At 40.7% G+C, this 12,460-nt stretch overlaps 1 pseudogene; it reads left to right on the top strand.

Annotated features, from left to right (window-relative positions):
- Positions 1–1,622: 1,622 nt before the first annotated feature.
- On the top strand, positions 1,623–11,347 carry LOC149257151 (protein unc-13 homolog pseudogene; annotated as a pseudogene).
- The last annotated feature ends 1,113 nt before the right edge of the window (positions 11,348–12,460 follow it).

Below are 12,460 nucleotides of genomic sequence, written 5' to 3'. Positions count from 1 at the left end.
TATCATCCATTATCCGCCATGATTTTTCCATATTTCATCATTATCCTTCCGATTTTCACTCTCACTACACCCCATTGCTATCACATCTCTCACTGCAAATATACCTGCCAACACTCCTTCTCGATGGTCTGCTGTTACTCCAAAGTGCTATTACAGAGCCATTGCAGAATGGGTGGACAGGCTGTGAGACATGAACCAGAGAGTACAGAGCAGGTTCGATGTGATGCAAATGTCTATCAAGTGTTCTTGGATGTAGGGTGTCATGTGTATTTTGAGAGGCTACAAGGATTTGATGAAGCAATCATAGTGGAATTTGCATTAAAATTGGAAGGAAATCATTCTAGAGTCTGTGGGCTAGATATTTCTGTCACGGAGGAAGCTATTTCAATTGTCAGTGGATTACAACGAGGAGGTCAGAAATGGTTCTCTCGGAAGTCTCCTCTACTAGAGTTTCCAGAATTGTTTTTGCAGGCTGGGGAGACAGCGGTCCAGAAAGGAAGAGGGTATGATCGTAAATCTCTACCATATCCATGAGGTGAGGTGGCATATTTTGTTATGAGGTATGTTACTTGCGAAGGTTGTTTCTCTACATTGTTTAAGTATCATTTCAAACTCCTTGCATGCCTTCGGTTTCAACATATGTAGGTTCTTGCTTTAGACATGCCATACTTGCTATGGAGCAGCCTCCACTTAATGTCACAATCTACTAGATGGTCTCGACAACCATTAGCAGTTATTAGAAATCACGGGTTGGTTAGATTATTGGTGGTTCATGCTCTATCTCGAACCTCTATGGCTTGGCCATAATTCACCGAGCTAGAGGAGGAAGAACTTGTGGGTATGCTACCTGCAGGGGAAGAGGAAGAAGATCTAGCAGTGGAAGAAGAGGCCACAAATAATGTTGTTCCAAGGTTGCCTGTTGGCCCAACAGAGATAGATGCAATGGAGACAGAAGAGAGTGTAGTCGATGTTGCCCCACAAGAACCAACGTTGACTGCCCATCTAGGAGGAGAATCACCACCCTTGGATGCAGTTACAGGTGGTGATAACACACAAGAACCAACATCACCTGTCCAAACAATTGAAGAAATTTTGGTTGAGAATGTAGGTGGTGCTGTTACACAAGAACCAACACCACCTGTCCAAATAATTGAAGAACTCTTGGTTGAGAATGTACCTGGTGCTGTTACATAAGAAACAACACCACCTATCCAAGCAATTGAAGAACTTCTGGTCAGAAATGTAGGTGGTGCTGACACACAAGAACTAGCACTAGCTATTCAAACAATTGAAGAACATGTGGTTGAAAATGTAGGTGGTGCTATCACACAAGAACCAGCACCACCTGTTCAAATGAATGTGGAACCTTTGGGGGAAACAGGGGCAACAATCGACACCACTCCACAAGAGATGGTGTCGGTTGTTGGGAAAAATGACAACTTGGAAGAATCACAAGCAGGAAAGAAAAATGGAGCATAGAATAGTTGGTGGACATAGAAGAAGAGGAAGGAGGGCCTGCATCAATAGGCATTGAGAGAACGAAAATTGATGAAATTATTACTCATTCTCCTTTTCTTGCATCTTTTCCAAGAGGGGCAAGGAAAACCCATTCCTCTAGATGCATGGAGAAAGAAGAAGCTTCTCCCCCAATCCTAAAATTTGTTGGGAAAGCTAAGGGCACCATTATCAACACGATTATTCAAAAACTAGTGTCGATTGGTGAAATAATTGAGAAAATTGAAGGGTTGGAGGTTGACACTATCACACAAGAACCAGTGCTGACCGAAGGACAAAATGAAGAAGCTATGGATGGTATTACTTCTATAGAAACTATTCCTGAGCAGATGGGAGAGGATGTTGCTGATCAGACTAACCCGCAAGGGTTAGAAACTATTCCTGAGAAGATGGAGGAAGATGTTGCTGATCAGACTAACCCGCAAGGGTTAGAAACTACTCCTGAGCAGATGGAGGAGAATGTTGCAGATAAGACTAACCCGCAAGGGTTAGAAACCATTTGTTGGGATGGGGTCCCCTGGGTTAGTTTAGGGATAGATAACCCAAATTTTGGTACAATTTTGTAAATGATGTAAAGTCTCCACGAGTTGTGGATGCAAAGCATGTAGATTATTAGGAGTCAAAGAGGCTTAGCCCCTTGCTATGGATAAGTTTTGGGTCAGTTTTTGAGATTCACCCATGGTCTTTGGACCATGGAATTGCATGAAAAAAGTCTATAAATAGTGAGTCTTAGCGAAAGGAAGAGAAAACTAGAGGGGACTAAGATAGAGGATTGGGTTGATTGAAGAGTCTTGAGTAGGAGCAAAGGCAAGAAGGCTCTGCCTCCTGTGCTTAGATAGGGAAAGAAAGGCTCCGTAGATGAGTATATGGAAGCCTAGGTAGAATTCGAAGCTGAGTGCATGGACCCCTGTAGCTGTGTACGCAGGGTAGTTTGACTCTGTAATTTGTGAATTGAAGATCAATAAAAGATTGTTTTCAGAAGAATTATTGATTATTTTTGTTATACCTGTTAATGTTATATCTTGTTGATAAACGACTTTTTTTATGAAATACTTGTTGAATTCTACACGATTATCTTGATTCTATCTTAATAATGTATGCAATGCATGTTTAAACACTTCTGCGAAGACTCTGGTGATTTCTCTTATGTTTTCTAGCGAATTAAGTAGATCTGTGCGAACTCCAAGTTAGGATTTCTTTATGATGCGCATAAGTAGGTGAATCCTCTATTAATGGTCCATAAGGTCTGATCGCGGGCATTTGTGAAGACCTGAAGGCCGCTTTAATTAAGTTGTAGTAACAAGCCCTAGGATTTTATTGATCTGCGTGAAGGCAGATCTAAGGCATTGGAAGACATCACAATAGTCTCTGGATGCAAAAACTTGGTTCTTGCATCCCCCCATACTGCTTCGGATGAGATTGCAGCCTATGCTACGTGGGTTGTTGCTGAAAGGGCCAATAGTGTAGGGTTTTGTTGGTTGGCGCAACTAACTCTGAACTTGGGTTAGGACCCCCTAAGCCAACAAATGGTTCCGTTGTCGGGACCGAGATCTACTTGAAAGAGATGTTTGATGTTGCATCATTGGAATCCGACCAAGAAAGAAATTGAAAAGTGGTTGGATCGCAAGATTCACGAGTTCACAGTGCAAGAAAACAGGAATCCACGCCTGTCAAAGGAAGAGTGGTTGAACAGGTACCTGTATACAGAGATACACGAGATCTTCTTCTGCACCTTCCCCATTGAATTGTATGAGTGGTTAGCTAAATTAACAGACAATCAAGGAAGGTGGAAGCTCGATAGTCCTATAGTGTGAACTCTAGAATTAGTGCGACGACTAGAAGCCTCTGAAAACAAGATCACGTGGGCTGTCGATCATTGGCTCGATCGAATTATAGGAGGATTTTTTTATAGAATTTGTAGTTGATACCTCAGTTAGCTATAGCAAATATTCTTTAAGGGACTGCGAGGTAAGTATTTAAGATCATTGAATACTTGGATTAAAATGCTGTTATGTGAAAAATGGATGATGGCATTACCTTGACGTTCGGAGCTACGTGAAGTGGAATATTCTTTAGAAATCACGAAGGAGGAGGACCAGAGTATAGTCCCTTGATTGGACCTCCTTTAAGTGATGACGAATGGGTGGGGCAGACTACGTCACGCAACGCTGTTCAGCTAATCACTCAGGGGATTCATAGAACAAACCATCCATCCACCCCATCACCGTCTCCACCTCCACTGCATACACCTTCGCCCACACCTCCACCACATACACCTTCGCCCACACCTCCACCTCCACCACCACCTTTCAACATGGCGAACGCAATGAAAATGCCGATCTTCGAGGGAATGGGAAGTGAAGATCTTGAGTAGTTCTGGTTTGTTGCGAATGCTATATGGAGAACTCAACATATCACTGATGATAGTATAAATAAAGCATAGGTTGTAACCGCTTTGCAGGATTGTGCGCTAACTTGGTACATTAAGTATTGCTTTGATAATCCTCTTGCAACACTAGTAGAGACTAAGACGACTTTCAACAAAGAGTTTAGTAAACCTAAATCTGAGTCATAGTCACTGATTAGATTTAAATAGATCATGATGAGGGTCGAGGAGACACCTTGGGAATTTGATTAGAGGTTGAAGTGTTAGATCAGAGAGGCTAACATGCAGATCAAAGATAAGCAGCGTCGTGAATGGTTTATAGTGTCGTTTTTTCCCCAATTAAGAATTGCTTTATGACGATAAAAGATAGAAACATAGGCAGAAGCATTGGAGATCATGATAAGGTTGCATGCATCACCTATTCAGAATACTAACTTGGGAATACAACAGATCCACTCATAGTTAGAAATCTTACACTTAGAAATATAGAGTTTAAAGAAAGAAAAGGAAATTAAGCTTGAAGTACACGCGAAAGTTTGGTGTTTGAAGTGAAAGAGCCACAGGCACAATAAGGATCACTGTCCCATGTACGTGAATTATATTACAGGAGGGGGGCCAATTCCCCTGAAGCTAGAAGCCCCAGCAGGGCCGAGCATGGGGGCTGCGCTATGGTGCACCATTTGTCAAGTTACTGAGCGACATGCAACGGATAATTTCCATTTACTTCAGAAGTTCATTTAGACACCCCAACAGTTGTTCTATAATTTCTAAAATCCGTGGGCCACGATGAGCGCCACTGTCGAAACTATGAGTTGATGATGGAAAGAACCCCTATGTACCGTATGCAAGTATAAACTCGGCCTCTAGATCATGGCACCAGAAGAGCACGTGAAGGTTATTAGGGTCGAGGATAGGGCCTAGGAGGAGAAGGACGTGGTAGAGGTCACGGTCAGATTATCTGCTACAACTGCAGACAGCCAGGGTACTATGCATGAGACTGCCAAAATCCTATACACCTGTGATGTCACTACTACAAACAGTTATACCATACTATAGAAGAATGCCCGATGCTAATAGCTAAAATGCAAGAGAAGAAAATGCAGCTTCAGCAACCAATGCAAAATTTACAAATGATGAGAGCTAAGCCCCGCAAAGAAGATCAAAGTGTTAATATTGTGCTAAGAAGTGGAATGATGACTAGTGCTGATAAAGGTAAACAACCTGAAGAAGAAGGATGGGTCCACAAAGCGCAAGAGAAAGAAGCCACCTTTGAATTGGACCGCGCTAAGGAAACTTTTATGGAAGCCAAGAAGAGCTTCACAGAGGCCTCCACCTCAGGAAGGCAGGGCAAGATACAAGAACTCAACGCACCTGCAAATGTTGATCCTTATGTACTCACTACATTTTTGGAGACCTACATGAAACTGTTGCATGATAGTAAGGCTGTGGAAGGCCTGAAAGAACTAATAAATAAATGTGCCAGCAAAGACTAAGCCACTGATGGACACCGCGTGGTTAGAAATATTGTCAAGCATAAGGCACGAACAAGGCGAGAGATGAGGCTAACAACACAAACATGATTATGAGATGGACTAGGTCATTTTGGATCTGGGGTCTGATTCGAACGTATTACCGAAACAGAAATGGGAAATGACGGGGAGACCTTTGCTGCAATGGTCTCCGATTCATCTTAGGATGGTGAAACAACAGAAAATCATCCCCATGGGATGATTATATGGGGTAATGGTGGATATCGAAGGTGCAAGTGTGATGGCAGACTTTGAAGTTATAGAAATTGTCAATGACAGTAATCCTTACCCCGCACTCCTGGGAATCGATTGGGCTATTGATATGAATGGGGTCATCAATTTGAAGAAAAGAACGATGTCATTTGAAAGAAAGTAGCTTAGGTTATAGTGCCTCTGGACCCTGCAGAAGGGACATGCTATACTGAACCAGTTCACGATTATGAAGAAAGTGACGATGAAGTGGATTAGATTTACAAGGTAACAACATCAGATTAGGACTAGATCAATCCGATGATAGCTAGGCACATTGCATGGGACCGGGAGAGTTCCTACACCTCTGATTCAGTCGAAGAGTTAGAGCATTGGCAGACTTGCTTACATGAAGTTTCTACATTGCGATGCAATATGATGACAAAGTCGCTGTGCTGTGTTTCGTCGGAGATAAGAAAATTACCTTATTATGATGGTTTAACTGACGTAGATCTGTTTTTGGAGGAATTTGAGCATGAGGTCCCTGAGGACCACCGCTTCCAAGCATTAGAGTTGGCACTGCATGCTACACCTGCACGATGGTGGGGTACCCACAAGGATAGTTTTGCTGGATGACGAGATTACATAAGAATGATCAAGCTACGGTTTGGGTTTGCTAACACCAGAATTAATGAGAAGTATAATGGAAGGGACGATCCGCGCAATCAGCTAGTGAAGTGGACTAAAGCGTGGGGAATAGAACCATAGCCAAAATGGGTACACAAATTTTTTCATACTTTGGACACAATTCCCATGAATTGGTATTTGGAAACGGAGCTCCGCCATGGCACTGTGGAGTGGGATGTATTGAAGGAAGGGTTCTTACTGACTTTCAACTTTGAATATTTCTTTGCAAGCATCGATGAAGTGCTACAAGAGATTAAGGCGGTTATCTTTATAACTCTGAAGGAACCTATGGCATGGACCCAACCAAACTGGAGTAGCCATTTATGCCATGCATTATAATGCTATAATGTGACTGCTAAAGCGGGAGAAGAAAACCCAAGCCTACATCAATATTCTGGAGGTAGAAGGGCATCGTGAAGTCAAAGGACCACAAATAGAAAACCTAGAAATATCCGCACCTCTAAAAACAAAGCAAGTAAACATTGGCACTAAGGAAGAACTAAAGTTCGTGAAAACTGGAGATTGCTGGGACAATGCTACGATAGATAAAGTTGCTGAATTATTCCACGAATACTAGGATCTCTTTCTAACTAAGTTTTCAGATCTAAAGGGCATAATCGGTGATTTGGGCATTATGAAGATCACATTGAAGCCAGACACAAAGCTTATTAAATAGTGGCCTTACTGGCTTAATCCTAAGTATAAGGAAAAGGTTCGCTAGGAGCTAGATAAGATGCTAGAAGCAAGCATCATAGAACTTGTTGAAGACTTTGATTGGGTAAGTGTTACACATTATTTTGTCATGCCTCTTGCACTTCCCTATGACATACCCTAAAGTTCTTGAAACATGACCATTATAAAGTATACTCATCCATGTATACAACTCAGATCCCTCCTTTAACTTTGTTTGGAAAATATCTTGAGCTTTCCTTGAAGAAATGGCTCTTAAAACCATAAAATGAGGGTCATCACTCTTATGAAGCTAAAAACTGCGATGGTTGCATGTTGCACCGTGTTTGATTTGTGATGGCATCGCTTTGTTCCCTTGCATACTCATGATGATCCCAAAAAGGTAATTTTCCCAAAGAGGATGAGATGATTCGTGATCTAGAAGCTTCCAGAGCGGTGAGTTGGAGGTGGTTTCAGATAGATGAGGTCAAATTCTCCTAACTTGACCTCTTTGCCTTATCCATATGAGCTACCTCCTTGAGATGTGGGTCTAATCCTATCTTTGGAGGAGTCCTAACTCCCTCTCCCAGTCTATAAATTCCTCCTCTGCCATTCCCAAATGGTTGGTCTATATCCATTTGCACGCCTATGTTGAGCTTGTGCTTAGAGGCTATTCATCAGACTTGGAGAAGGAGTGTTTGGAGAGTTTCTTGGCTTGGACTTGGATTACCACTCAAGGGGAGCCTTTCAACATCAAGGCTATGTTTGTAAGCTTCCCTTTATTCTTTAAATAATATAAAACTGTTGGTTCATCTTCCCAAAATATATATGTTCATGTATGTATTAGATTGGCATTCCTTGATTAGTTAAGTAGGTTGTTATTGGATTTGCTATTAGTTTTGGCATGCTTTGTTGTCTGTTGATCACTTGTGTAGGTACATAAGCGTTGAGAGAAGTAGGAACAAGTTCGTGACACAAGCGGTTCGAGGTCCTTAACAAAGGAAATCAGAATAGCATCAGAATGAGGTAGGTTATCTCTTTTGTTCTACTTTTCAATTATAACCTAGGAATATGTCTAGTTGATTGTCACTTCAGTTGCTAGAACCACTCATTGGGATAGAGGGATCATCTCTGTCCGTAGAGAGGATTAAGCTTGTTAACAAAATGGCGACTCCGCTGGGGACCCTATGACCCTTTCCTCCCCTTTCTCGACCTTGTATTTTGACGAGTTTGAACAACCATTCATTTTTAGACTTCATTGTTTGTTTGTAGTCAATGTCACTTTCTGGAAGATGTCTGAAGGTTGTTAATTTGAGTTGTTCTTGAATATTTCGAGTTTATTTTTATTTTTTTATCGACCATCGCAGGTTTGACCCTGATAGTCGCAATGACATTGTAGTTTTGTTGATTATAGTAGAGATGATCACTACTTTCCTCTTAACAAGTGCGATGATTGTAGAAAATTAAGAAATTTAGGGTTTGTCTTCTCATTTTCGGTTCTGCTTACCTTATCCCAGTGATTTAATAGTGTGATTTTGGTTGACTCTATTATTTTCTAATTGCAATCACCTTTTAACTTGGTTTGAGTGTCCTTGAAGTTTGATTAGCCTTTTAGGGTTTCTAGGTCTTCTAGGTCAACCTTCATCCTCTCGTTGGTCTTTACATCAAAGATTAGAGATCAATTGCCTGTGTTAAAGAGTCTTTGTGTGTTCAAACATCCTTTGCAGATCACTTTTGGTTCTTGTGTCTTGAACTATTTTCATTAGTAGTTACTGTGGAAGTTTCTTAAGTTCTCTTTGACAAACGATAGATTACAAATCAATTGTCTCATTGGAATCAAAAGGAAGTGTTTTCTTTGAATTTTGTGTTTCGAAAAGTGAAAGTGAAAGTGTTATTCTTTTCATAGTTTTTGAAGCATTTTGAGTTGCATTCAAATCATTGATGTGAAAGAGATTTTCATATTTGTTGGCTTGCTTGCATTCTCTTTTACTTTTTCACTAGATTACATTAGTTGCATTTTGAAAAAGAGAAAAAATCATCGTTATATCTAATGGAATTTTTTCTTTAAGGTTTGTTTTGGCATTGCATTTGCTTATCATATGAAAGATTAGATTTCATATTTTGCCTTTAGCATTTGAAGATTGTGTTGGAAATAATACTGAGAGGGGGGGTGAATCAGTATTATCACATTAATAAAACTTTTTCATTTCCATAATCAGATTCATATATGCTACTTCCACAACTTCTTATGATTAAGTTAATTGATCTTCAATGAGTGCATTAGAACATTATCAACCATATTATCATATAACAGATGCCGTAATAGAGAATAGATCATCACACATGTTATCACTGACAAAATTTCAATGCTAAATGTCTGCAAATAAGCACATGAACCCTTTTAGCAGTTTCGCAGCGCGACATGTTTAGGTGGTTTCGTAGCGCGCTGCGAAATTGGGGATTCGCTGATCTGAAACATCTTCGCTGGCGGGCCCGATCTTAGCTTCTTCTTCTTGGTGTTTTTGTTCTTCTTCTTAGGGGGATTATTGTGTGTCCCGTGGATATCAGTATTGTCAAATTGGTGGGAATTCGACAGAGGACATTTGGCAAGCATTACTAGATGTTCGTGCATTAGTTCTTCCACCGACAAAGGACATAGACACATGGTTGAAATTTGCTTCTCTTTGCCGGAACAGTGGTAGTATTAGTCAAGGTCATCCCACCTTGATCAAACTGTTGTAGTATGATCCAGAATTTACGCCTCCAAATACAAGATTGTCAGCTCCGCTTCAAGTTATTTTTGCATATTTAAAGTATCAGTGGTCTCTTGGAGAAGATAGTAAACGGAAGGGAGCATTCCATCGGTTGCAAGATTTGTCTTTTGAGCTTGCTAAAGAGGCACATTTTTCGGGATCTATGTATTTCCAATCAAGAAATGGACTGATAAACGGCTTGGAGACTATCATACACACTTTCACGAGGGATCAAATATCATGGAAGGTATAGTCACAGCAGCAATGGTTTCTGGGAGACTCATAGCAGAAGAGTCTGATCAGACAGGGGTAGCGAGAATGACATCGACCTCAGAGATGGCTGCTGTTTCCAAACAGACAGAAGATTACATCTTGTCTTCCATCAAAGCTGTGTATGAAAGAGTATTGGTGGGCATAGATTCAAAGGAGGAGGCAGAACATGACCATCGTCTAGCAGTATTTGCCGAAGATATGAAGAGAATTGCCATAATGGATTCAAATGTTTTCAGTCCTGTTTTATCACCCTGGAATCCTATGTCTACTGCCATTTCTGCTTCATTACTTCATCAGCTTTATGGTAAAGAGCTGAAACCATTCCTTGATGGAGTGTCACATCTTACAGAGGATGTTGCATCTGTACTAACAGCAGCTGAGAGCCTTGATCAGCATTTGTTGAAACTTGTTTCATCTGTGTGTCAAGATGGCCAGGTGTATGATAACTACAAACAACAGATGATGCCCTACCAGGTTGAAACAATATCTGGTACGTTGATTATGCGGTGGATAAACATGCAACTTGCTAGAATCTCAGAATAGATTGAACGAACAATTCAGCAGGAGAAATGGGAGCCTTCATCATCTCAACATCGACATGGTAATTCTATTGTTGAAGTCTACAGAATTATGGAAGAGACAGTGGATCAGTTTTTCAGTTTACAACTGCCTATGAGGGTTCCGCAGCTGAATGGCCTCGTCAGTGGTCTTGACAATGCACTACAAGCCTACACTCAGAGGGTTGTTAGTCAGCTAGTGGATAAACAAGATCTTATACCACCTGTTCCAATTTTAACAAGATACAAGAAAGAAAGTGGTATGAAGGCATTTGCTAAGAAAAAGGTGGTCGACCCCAGATTGCCTGATGATAGACGTTCTAGCCAAATCAATGTCTTGTCAACATCCAAGCTTTGTGTTCACCTAAATTCTCTTCATTATGCCATTTTCCATCTGAATGTGCTGAAGGATAGCATTCGAGAACGCTGGGCACAAAAGAGACCTCAGGAAATGTTATGGCAGGGCGAAGCTCAGTCGACAGTGATCTCAAGCCAAGGCGTGTTACTGTTAACAGACCAATGGATGTACTTTCAACAGCTTTTGATGGCACCAGAAAAGCTGTTAATGCAGCCATTGATAGAATATGCGAGTTCACAGGCATAAAAATAATCTTTTGGGATATGAGGGAATCTTTTATCGATGGTTTGTACAAAAACAGTGTCTCACAAGCACGGATGGATATGGTGCTTCAAGGCCTTGATTCGGTGCTGGTAGAACTGTGTGATGTTATTGTGGATCCATTGAGAGATAGAGTTGTTAGTGCCCACATTGCAGCTTTTGACTTCTAGGTTTGTTCTGTTCTCCATTATGACAGTACATCTGCAAAACACTCACTGTCAATACCGTAATGTGCAAGTCCATGGTTAGATTGAAAACTGGATCTTTGAACTTATGCGCACAGGTGTTATGTGTAGAATGGATCAACATTCAGTACAACTGAGACATATTCTAATGGAGACATTGCTATATGATAACACGAGACATGATGTCCTTTTTCAGGTTCTATGCATAAAGAGCAGAGTCCCTGGAGGAATTATATCTTAACCGAATGCTTCATCCAAGAGAAAATGAGTGGCTGTTGAGAAAATAAAGCTCAAGACAGTCAGAGTTTAGTATTGAAGCTGTGATTTTTGGAAACAACTCAGCAGTTTCGTAGCGCGCTACAAAACTGCTGAAGCTGCATAATTAACGATCAGTGAACCAAATTTTGAAGACTTTCCTATCAGCATTAAAAAAGTTTTTGTGTCATCACACAGGTTCGTGAACAATGCTTACAGCACATCAAGGACGTGGCACTCCATCTTGAGTAATTAAAGGATAAAGAACATGGCTAATTACTTCCGAATATCTTTGAGGGAAGCAAAGGCATAAAAATAGGGACAGTTTCCTGTTTTTCAGCAGAGGTAAAAGGATACGATATTAAAGGGCAGCAAGCAGCGACAACATCCATCATAACCACCGCCAGAAGGGAAGCAGGTGTCAAAGAACGAAGTTCATTGTAATTAAAGCCATCAAAGCTACCGCTGTAGTAATCCACTTGGCAGAGAATGAATCTTGATTGTAATTAATGCTATGTCCAGCATGATGTAGGATTAGAATCCTAGTTGTTTTAGGTTTCTAGAGATGTCAATTAGTAGTAAGTGACTTTTATTAGTTAGTTTAAAAGTGAATAGGTGTCATGAGAAAAGGACTTCGAGTTCCCCTCAGATGAATCGGAGTCAGGTAGAAGAACTTTATAAATAGCTGAAACAGAGATAGACAAAGGGTTGGATGTTTTTGAAGAAACAGAGTTTATATTGGCTTATGTAAAGACTTGTTACAGTGATATAAAAGACTACTTTTTCTCCTCAGGATTCATACTTTGTTTAGATGCTCAAGATGTATGTGGCTTTGTTTTATCC

This window comes from Pinus tabuliformis, chromosome 6 (assembly GCF_031772625.1).
Source record: "Pinus tabuliformis cultivar Carrire ecotype Pingquan chromosome 6, CPIR1, whole genome shotgun sequence".
NCBI classification, from domain to species: domain Eukaryota; kingdom Viridiplantae; phylum Streptophyta; class Pinopsida; order Pinales; family Pinaceae; genus Pinus; species Pinus tabuliformis.
This window is presented reverse-complemented; position numbering and strand designations above follow the sequence as displayed.